The sequence below is a fragment of the Haliotis asinina genome, chromosome 16 (genome assembly GCF_037392515.1).
Source record: "Haliotis asinina isolate JCU_RB_2024 chromosome 16, JCU_Hal_asi_v2, whole genome shotgun sequence".
Classification (NCBI taxonomy): domain Eukaryota; kingdom Metazoa; phylum Mollusca; class Gastropoda; order Lepetellida; family Haliotidae; genus Haliotis; species Haliotis asinina.
Window position 1 is genome coordinate 5,098,126 of NC_090295.1, and position 9,557 is coordinate 5,107,682.

At 40.7% G+C, this 9,557-nt stretch overlaps 1 protein-coding gene across 1 annotated transcript in view; it reads right to left on the reverse strand.

Annotated features, from left to right (window-relative positions):
* The window catches only part of LOC137268028 (chloride channel protein 2-like), a 43,920-nt gene extending 43,049 nt beyond the window's left edge, over positions 1 to 871 (reverse strand). The window contains exon 1 of the mRNA XM_067802526.1: positions 595 to 871. The gene's annotated coding sequence lies outside the window, so the exon portion shown is untranslated. The remainder of the gene's footprint in view (positions 1 to 594) is intronic.
* Between the last annotated feature and the right edge of the window lie 8,686 nt (positions 872 to 9,557).

Here is a 9,557-nt window from a genome sequence, read left to right on the forward strand (position 1 = left end):
GCACGAAACAGGATTGTTACATGATTCTTCTTTGGGTCGGGCTGGTAAAACTGACGCCAACTGACTGGAGATAGTTGACACTTCATGGCCTGTACCTTAACTCCCTATAAAATAGGAATATTGACCGCAGATCGACAGTAATGTTAACCAGCAACATGTCTGCGGTATCTACACGCTGAACTAGAACATTATACTTGTTATATGGCTCAAGAATGTCTGAAAAGTCAGGCGGCAAAAGTTACACACGCACGTCCATTATCATCATATAATTCTTTTCATAGTAAATCGATGATTAAAAAGAAAATAGACACAAGGGGACATGACTGACCTGATGAACTAAAGAGGAACGGAATACACTCGATTTCCAATGCCTCTACACGTATTCTCAGAACGAGTTCCATCCCAGCAAACGTATGCAGGATCTGTGATATATATACCTATACTTTACTTAAACCGGTTGTGCTATAGCTTTTGTCTTACCATAGCGGGACAACGACTATTTACTTATTTACAATTAACACCTTCAAAACAATATTGAAACATTTTAAGGTAAAATATGTGCAACAATAAATATATAAATGTGAAAGTACTTACCACGCTCAGCGAAACAAGTGACACAATGTGTTATCCTGCAGCAGAATATCGTGACACAATTCGGATCGTTCCGACACAGTTTCTTTGCGTGGGACTCAGTGTCTCCGTCGGTGGTATCTCCGCCTCGATCACAGTTGTCGCCAATATGTATATGAGCTTTCCCATCTGATATTCTATCTACCTACATTAGAGATGTCATACACGCATACATCAAGCATTGTCTTAACGGATGGTAAATGCTTCAGGCATTTTGCCTCAAGGTGAGTTTCGCTTATGTACCTACCACACAAGTTACCTCCCTTCGGTATACATACATTGAATGTAGGTACATACATTTCAAGAGCTGTTGTCTTACACAAGTGTTATTTATAAGGTTTTAAAAATATGTGCTGTAACTATTCGTAGTATTTGTATAGCAGATTTAGAATTTCAGCATAATGTGATAGAGTTACACTGTCTTTATAAGACAAGAGTTCATGGTGACTCTCTCTAAATTACATTGAATGTTTGGGGAGATTTTTGTATTCGTTTAACTGTTTGGTTGTTTTTACTAGATTAAGGTAAGTATTGGGCAGTTTTACTGAATATTGTCTTTAACTGTGTGCATATATACTGACACGTCTCTAATGCGCTCCTGATATAGAATTTGTGGTTCTGTTTTCCAAAATGATGTCATCTGCAACCGTTTCTTCACCTGGATGTTGACTCTGCAACCGTGTTCAATTTTGTTGCTAAATGTTCCGTACTCGAAGTCGATCAGGTGAGGGACTATCCGTTAAAACGTGGTTTGGGTTGCCAGGTTACCATGGATGTTTTTTTTTCGTTTCTTCACCTGGATGTTGACTCTGCAACCGTGTTCAATTTTGTTGCTAAATGTTCCGTACTCGAAGTCGATCAGGTGAGGGACTATCCGTTAAAACGCGGTTTGGGTTGCCAGGTTACCATGGATGTTTTTTTCGTTTCTTCATCTGGATGTTGATAAAAAACACTTCAAGAGTTGGTGACATATCTCATAACGTCTCATGTTAATATGCTGACTGAAGAGGACAGCTGCCAAAGCCATGTTTCAAAGTGAGTGAGTGAGTGAGTGAGTGAGTGAGTGAGTTTAGTTCCACGCCGTTTTTAGTAATATTCGCACAATTCCTGGATACCACCTACTTCACTGTACTGTACTATAATAATAGTTTAATCTATAATGTTGTTTTCTGCTTTGTCGCTATTATCAAACAGCTTACGTCACACAGAACATATGGTTATGGCCATGCGGGGTTGCAACATTCAAGGTCTGGACATTCAAAACGTGTTGTTGGAGAAACAACGAGAGAACTGTCGACGTGTCCCTGTAACCCGCAGATGTGTATATTCTTCTGGAACCCAAAGCTCCATGACAACCCGTACCAAGAGAGTGGTATTTCTAGGTCACAAAGGAAGCTTAACCCTTACTGACTTGCTTCGACTAACATCTAGTCATTGAAATGAACATTTCTTACAGAAAAGGAGGTTCGTAAACTTATAATCGAAAACAAATTATAATAAGAAGGAGCACAGACACTTTCTTGACTAGTGACATATTGTAGACTTGCACGGGTTATGTTGGACAGTTTTGTTTCAGAGTCAGTTTGGCAGACTAGGGCGACTTTCACACAGTTTAGTCTAGAGGAAGTTACTCAGCACCTTGTGGACTCAAAGTATTACTTAAGTGTATGGCAATCTGAAAAGAATCAAGTTCAGTGACGTCAGAACATTATACACCACTCTATTCCACACAACAAACTCACAGGAAAGGTTCATTCCTCGAGCCGGGAGACTTTTGTTCAAGAACGTTTAAACTATCGATATTGTTAATATCAGTATTCAAAAGTTCGGGGAAATTTAGCAAAAATAAAATTAAATGCCATCTGACGTGAAAACATTTGTGAATTGCTGAACTTTTTCATTATAAAAAAACCCTCAACATTTGTGTGAAATTTGAGGCTTTAAGACAGGCGTGGAGGATGCAGGCATCCCACGGGCACCAGTTTTGTTCCCGTTCTTACCGACCTGTTTCTGTTTTTTGATTGGATTTCCAATTGAAGGCAAGGAGATTTGGCCAAAAACGGGTTCTGAAGCTTTCGTTATGCGATGACATGATGATCTCCAACAACGTGATGACGTACAACAACGTGATGACGTACAACAACATGATGACGTACAACAATGGTTCAAAGCCACGTCACTTACCCTCATTTACACACGTGTGTTATAGGAGAGTACAGGACATCAGTGAAGTCAACTGATAGTTTTCATAGTTACATCCAAACATAAATACCCAGAGTAACTGAAACCTTCCCACAATACAAGACACACGTCATCCGTGTCCAGCATTTGGGGTCCATCTATTAGGTAAAGTGGAGCGTGTTCATTTTTCATGATTTCAAATGGTTTACGCGACATTTGTTCAAATGTACAACATTCAAGACCTCGGGACAGCTTTCGAAAGGTTTACGGTGGATGTGTGGTGGAATTTTCCAAAATCTGATGACTTAATGATGACATGTGATGTGGCTTCAGTTTCGGACTGATGGCTCTTGGTCTGTTTCTACAGATTAACATTCGATGATTATCCCGCTAGACCCGATACGTGCGTTCATCTTTCCGTAGACCCCCGGGGACCACTCCCGGTAGTGACTGACAGACGGGTGCTAGTGGGATAGATTCGACTCTGTTGTGGGAACATTTTATATTGGGTGTATTCTCCAATAGCTGCATTGGTTTGGGTCAAACATCGGGCATTTGGTTCCGTGGTTTACTTGGTGCCAGTGTTGAAGCATTGAAGGGAACACGGTCCAGGTCTGGATCAAAGGTAAACATGGTAACTCAAGATGTTTAGTTGGAAGATTTACGTCTTGGGGCTTTTGGTTTGTTTTTGGTAACTAAGGCAGATCGGGTGTAGTTTCCCGTGTTGTTGGTGATCATGGCTGTAGAGGTCAAGGTTGTTTTTGGTAACCACGGCTGTAGAGTAACTATAGCTTTTGAATTAATGGGTTATACGTATGTAACGCTGAACAACATGTTCCTGGAGTTGCAGGATACAGTGAGTTGTATCCTGTATTATTGCTGCCATTATTCGTTGGTAGAGAACGAAAAGTGTATTTTGGCTTATAAACATCTGGTTTCAGTGTCTCATGATTTGATATTTGGCATCCCTCTGTCTAACGGGTTATTTTTCACTCACTCTCTCTCTGTCACACACACACACACACACACACACACACACACACACACACATATGCTGAAACTGGTGACGTACCACTGGGGCCTCTCTGGTCATAGAGCTCCATTACTTCACTGACGAGTGTGGCGTCACACAACCTGCGCGATGTATGTCATATCAAACATACATCTGTATATTTGGGATCAACAATAATTACATACCAGTAATCTACATTTTGGTTGAGGAACTAATGGAGATATTTTAATAATTCCTCGTAGTTATTTACCTTGTTGCATCACTGTATGGATCTGCACGCTTCTGAGTGAGTGAGTGAGTGAGTAATTTACGGTGAGTAAATTAAATACTGGCATACAACAGTTTAAAGAAGTCAACCTTCTCCACACTGTAAATAAATTTCACGGATTTGCGGTTAATGAGAATATTCTAATGTACATGAAATAAGAGAAATATATTCGCCCTTGAGTGAAGTCAATATGACAATAACTTCTGGAGGAGCACATGAAAAGGACATATATTTTTAGAAGGTCAGCCTTTCATATACACTCATATTCAGATATCGGTTAATCTCCCTTAGTCATTACCATGAGAGGCCATCGATCACCACATACACCCGCAGAAGGAGTATTATGTCTTAAGTTCGTGAACAGCACAACCAGAGACCATATATCGGTATATCTCTGGCACAAGTTACACAACTTCCTAGCCCCTTCCGAAATGTTAAAAAAACGTTGATGAAGCAAGTCTAGGCTTCCTGACTTTCAGATTCTCAATGTCCCATCGTATTGTGGATCCTTTCAATTTAAAGGGAATTATTTGTTTCTATCAAGATTGCACCATATTCAGGGACTATGCATTAGTCTAGAGGAAGGGCGTGGTAGCCATTGTCTTATGTGTACCGATAATGCACGAGCTGCATAGCTGGTCTTTAAGATATTCATTTCGCGGATTGTATTTTAGTGTTCTGCACCAATGGCCTATTGACACTTTATCGTTATTGGCATACTCAAGATATCTAATGTGGAGTCTTAATCACCTCCTGTCTTCATTGACAAGATGTCCACTGGTATAATCAGGCCAAACTACACATGGATGTACGCTGGCTGACATCTTGCCTCGGGCAGATACACACTATCAGGCATGAAAAACATGGGACTATTGCAGAAAAACTTACCTGGTACAGTTTACCTGGATCGTGTTTTTATCTCTATGTACGTGTACATATAATATAAATAACAAAATAATCCTAACATTAACTTACTCTATATAAATGTAATATTACATTGACCTTACAACGTATCCCTAATCGTAACTCCTCTCTATATAAATGTACATATACACATACATATATAATATAACATTGCCCCTGACAACGTATCGGGTTTGGTCAAAACAACATGCAGCCAGAAATACTGAAATATTTCTATGCCGATTAAGTAAAACTTGAGAAGGTACATTTTATAATACATCGTCAACCATAGTTCTCTGAACAGCCGTTGAGCATTCATCTGCATTAACGTGCATCTAGACCTCCCGCATACGTTATATATCAAATATAAGAGCTCTGCTGTTACAATATTGTTACCAGATTTGGCTACACTTATGCCACATGGTTTAATGATCATATCACTCGTGGATGCTGTTATTTCGGCGTCAATAACGTCTAAAGGAGTCACTCCATGCCGGGTTTGTTGAGGGCGTCATATATCAGCTGTGGCTGTTATGTTTTCAATATGAGTGGTCGTAAATTATCGTTTATGTCAAATACACTGATATGATTGACGTTTAAAAAATTGCATCATACAAGATTCTGGAGGATTCATGGAGGAATCTAGAGCTTAAGTGAAACAGTAAATCGATATTAATAAGGGGCAGAGACGTGTATTTGTGTGTGTGTGTGTGTGTGTGTGTGTGTGTGTGTGTGTGTGTGTGTGTGTGTGTGTGTGTGTGTGTGTGTGTGGTGTGTGTGTGTGAGAGAGAGAGAGAGACTACGTGCATGTTCATGTACACGTGAGTGTGCGTGTGCATTCGTGCTGTAGGGACAGGGATGGTGGTATGTGAATGTTTTCCATGCGACAGGTTACTGGCATAGAGGCTGACCGCACGTGGTTGCAATCTTTCATCACGGTGGGTTGCAATATCTACCTCGTCTAGCAGAGCCACATGTTGACGATGCAAATGATCGCCTGTAACGGGAGAGTTTAAAGCTGCTTAGAGGAGACAGATGTAGTTTGGTGCCTACCATTTCGGGCTAGAAACATATTTCACTGGATAATCGAGCGCTCAGTTATATGACAGCGGTCGGTAAATAATCGAGTCACACATTCCAGTGATTTACATCATACACATCTATCACCAAAGTCAGCGAGTCGCCAACCAGTTCCCGTCAGTTGCCGTATACGACAAGCACAGGTTCCGTCCATGTTGCACAGGGCGTTGTTGCGCTTGTGATAAAAATTATAAAAATATTTTTTAGCAAATTATTCCGTAAACACATCTTTAACGTGCATAAGAGGTGATCTATTCCCAGTGAAATGAAAAATTATTCCGTGCATACAAAGTGACGCCCCGGATAGGACCTCGGTGAGTGTATTTCTGAAGTGGGTGTGCATATTAGCACACTAGGTTGACCCAGGTCATTAAACAACAGGCACTTTGATATATTCATTACACAAGAATCTTGACCTAGAGCAACAAGAGCAGAGGCTCTGCCCTTTGTGGATAAAACAGTGTCGTTTTTCTGTAGGTTGTATACTGCAAGAATGAACGGTAAACACAAAGGTTTGGGATTGAATGGCAAACAAGCGGTCGTGCTGAACACAATATTAGTTGAAAGTAACACCTGCGGTTATAGGTCAGGAACCAAGTGTCGCGGCGTTCAGGTTTCAGACGGTTTTTGCTCACATTTGATTTTTTGTCTTATTCAGGTATATATTTTCGTGAGTCGTGAATTTCACAATAGCCAATTTCAGACCTCCATTCATACCATGTTGTATCGAATGCCTGGGCGATAGATGATTCGACTTTTCTGTGTTTCGACTCTTCCGAATTAATACCAATATGACCTAATCTTTGAAAGGGCATTTAGAAGTGGATTACATAGGAAATGCAAGATATGGATGAAAGGTTCTTGTTTTGATGACCATGACGCTTCGGAGCGTATGCTTGCTCCTTCATCGGGTGACATCCATACATGTGACCTTGACCTAACAACAAAATTAACATGGTCGTCGCTGCAGAAAATGTTTTACGATATAAGAAAAACAGAAGCATTTGCAAAGAAAGGTATTGTCTTCATGACACCTTGTATAGTCGGACTTGCAACATCTCAAAGTGGCATTTAGAAGCTGGTATGATGAAGAGAAACATCATTTAACGGACAGACATGTAGTCATTGGATGCAATCGCGGTGAATGTTAATTCAAAAGTCGATCTGAATTATTCCAAAACAGGCGTAAGAGGTGATGATGAGACAAGGACGCTTGTACATTAATTAAGATGAAGCCTAGTTCTACAGTATAATATAAGACTGTTTCAAATATTTCTGACTCGACACACAAACCAGCAGTTACAAAGTGGATTTGGGATATCTTATTGCGTTATTAAGAAATCCTCTTAAGTCGAAGTCCATAAACTCGTTACCTGTCAGAGTCGGAATAGTTTATAACACACTTGAGAAATGATTGCATCATACGTTTGTAGAGCCGCACATACGATGTAATTAAACTCTAAACACCGCTTATCCTGTTCTGGTGGTACAATCATCCCATAACATGCCACAAGAGATATACAAATTCTAATCCTGACTAGCTTTTCTCGAAACGTTCTCGAACTTCTTAAGGCCATTCTGAACACATTAGCAACGACCAAAGTTAGGAATTCATAGGGCTACGAACGTTTCGAGAATAACGGCTCAGGGGCCCGTTTCACAAAACTATTCGTCCCAATGGCTGAAACTCGTCACATGACCCAGTCACATGACCCAGCTACATTAAGGAAACTCTTCAAGTGATACGTGTCTAAACAAATCCGTTTTCCGACAGAAGGACCATTCGCAATATACTGTGTTCGGAGGCCATGATTTAATAGCTTGGCCTGTTTTTCGAACTTCGACATGAATATGCATCAATATCAAGCGTAGAATGCGGTAGATATAACAACAAATATGATTTACACGCCAGAAAAGAGAAGGTTGGTGGTGGGTCAATGAGCGAGAGTATAAACCAGTTGCATCTTACGAGCATCAGTAGGTGAGTTTAATTTTACGCCGCTTTTAGCAATATTCATGCAGTAATACCACGGCGGGGGGCACCAGAAATAGGTCTCACATATTGTACCCGTATCGAACCGCGTCTTAGTCGTAACGAGCGAACGCTTTACCAGTGGATCACCTTTACCCCCCTAAGAGCGTCCGTAAAGTACTGGGACAATTATAATAACAATCATAGTAAAGCATACACTTTACATTTCTGGCCTTCCATGCCGTGATATTGCTGACATATTGCTAAAAGCGGCGTAAATCAATAATCACTCACTTAATAACTAACTATTTGTGAAGCTGAAAAATGTTTTCTCCAAAAATGTTTCAGTCGAACTACGGATACATCTAGTTTTACGACGCGACTTGTTAATTTCAGACCGACACGTCCCCTACAACTCGCCACATGTCCCGATATGGATTGTGCATGATAGGTGTATTATATAACACCTGACTTTCATGTTGTCACACATCAGTCTTGGGTGAGGACATCAGGAGTTACGTGGCGTTACACAGAACATTCATTTCATATCTATGTACATATGTCAGATCTGTGAGTGTTTCACCGTCGCCCGGGGGTCGTGAGTCAGCCGACTTTACCGTCACTTCTCGCTTACTCCTGACTCAGCCTCGACAATCCAGGTAGAATAACATACCAATACACAAACTACCTACAGCCGTTGACATGCAATCTACCTTGACACCGACCATCCAATCAATTGCGTCCCTCTAACGACGCGGTTAGATTGCTGCATCTTCCCCCGGCAACTGTGGGTGTCAAGGAGAGGGTGCAGTTGCTAGGGACCCCATATGGTATCCTCACGGGTACCCTGTTATCACTGGCGGTATTTTTGATGGTTTATATATTTACATAAAATGATAATTTTAAAAACAGGATCTCCTTGAAATATAATAACAATTGCAAAATTGTTACGTTATTGTTATTAGTGAGTGACCTTCTTGACACATTCCCTTTGTGACCAACTAGAGTTATTAGGGGACAAGCCGAACAGTTCTTAGGGGGTTAGGGAGGGGGGCGAGTGGTCAGGAATGAGTATGCTGGGTTTGACACCTGCGTAATGTCAGCCTAATGTCAGCTTAATGCAGGAGAAATGGCGACATGAGGCAAGTCTTGGACGTTTGGTTCTGACAACCTTGTAAGCATTCAAGGATTGACTGTATTCAAGAGACGGAACTCTGCATTGTAAATTGCACGTTTTTTGTTACTAACTGCTTTATCTCAAAAATAGGTTATGAGGGGTTAGAAGAGTAGTCCTGATTTAATAGAAAGGGATCGTGATATATTATGTACAAGCGGTTCACAGCACAGGGGCGTGTCCCGCTTATAAACAACGTAAGAAAGATATAGGTATGTAGGCTCTCCCCTATTGCTACCTGTAGGGAACCTTCCTTTTTATATAGTAACAGGGTTGAACCCTATACCTATATGGCTTTCTAACGCTGTTTATAATATTCCATTTATATAGTCATAGG